Source organism: Quercus suber, unplaced genomic scaffold (genome assembly GCF_002906115.3).
Source record: "Quercus suber isolate HL8 unplaced genomic scaffold, Cork oak 2.0 scaffold_512, whole genome shotgun sequence".
NCBI lineage: Eukaryota > Viridiplantae > Streptophyta > Magnoliopsida > Fagales > Fagaceae > Quercus > Quercus suber.
The window spans coordinates 375,530-377,047 of record NW_027069961.1 but is presented as its reverse complement, the minus strand read 5'-3'; positions in this window follow the sequence as shown (position 1 = coordinate 377,047).

The window sequence follows — 1,518 nt, the reverse complement described above, 5'->3', positions numbered from 1 at the left end:
AGAGGTAGCGAGCGTGGCTAGGGAATCAACGTGTTCATTACCATTTCTGGGGATGTGTAGCAAATTAAAATAGTCAAACTCTGACTACAGACGCTTAACTCGGCTCAGATATCCCTGCATTCTCTCATCCTTCACTTCAAATTCACCGTGCACTTGACCGACGACTAATCTCGAGTCCAAGAACACCTCCACTGACTTTCCTCACATTCTCCGAATCATAGCCATACCAATCAGTAAGGCTTCGTACTCGGCCTCATTATTTATGGCCATGAAGTTCAGTCTTATTGATTTTTCAATAACGATCTTTTCTGGAGATATTAACACCAATCCTACACCAGAACCCTTCTGATTTGCTGCACCGTCAACATATACTTCCCACGGTGATGGACCTCGTTGAGAGATCATGCCAACCGATTTTTCATCCATGTCCTTATCTGCCGTTACTTCTTCTAAACTAGGTTCTATGAACTCGGCCACCAGGTCTGTAAAGATCTGGCCCTTGGCTGAAGTGCGAGGCATGTATCTGATGTCGAAAGCCCCCAGGATAGTGCCCCACTTAGCGATTCTTCCTGTGTAATCAGCACTTCGGAGTATGGTCTTAAGCGGAAGTTGTATGAGCACGACGATCGTATGTGCTTGGAAGTAATGAGGCAACTTCTGCGTACCGAGTACTACTGCCAGGATGGCTTTCTCCAACAGCAAGTACTTAATCTTTGCCTTATGTAACGACTTACTCACATAGTGAATTGGCCTTTGCACGCCTTGGTCCACTCGTATCAGTACTAAACTTACGGCACAGGGAACCACAGTAATGTAGGCAAACAGAACCTCATCTGGTTCAGGACTGGACATAATTGGTGGCCGAGCCAAATATTCTTTAAGTTGTTGGAAGGCCGAAGCACATTCTTCAGTCCACTCAAACCCTTTCCACTTGTTGATCAGGGAGAAAAAAGGCTTGCATCTATCTGCTGACCGAGAGATGAATCGGTTCAGGGCAGCTGTCATTCCTGTCAATTTCTGAACTTCTTTCGAATTCCAAGGAGCCTGTAGATTTTGGATGGCCTTTATCTGGTCGAGGTTAACCTCAATCCCCCTGTGCGTTACTATGTACCCTAAGAATTTGCCTGACCCTACACCAAATGAGCATTTGGAAGCGTTTAGACATAGCTTGTGCCTTCTAAGGACTTCAAAAGTGTTGTCAAGGTCTTTTACGTGCTCGGAAATGATTTTGCTTTTCACTACCATGTCATCTACGTAAACTTCGATACTCTTGCCCAACTGCGACTCAAACATCCTCGTCATCATTTTCTGATATGTAGATCCTGCATTTTTCAGGCCAAATGACATCACTTTATAATGGTAGTTACCAATAGGGGTAACAAAAGCAGTCTTCTCTTGGTCATCCAAGGCTAACGGAATTTGGTGGTAGCCTTGAAAAGCATCTAAGAAGCTCATCCGAGGATGGCCGACAGTGGCATCTACTAGCTGATTAATTTTTGGCATAGGGAATGGGACCTT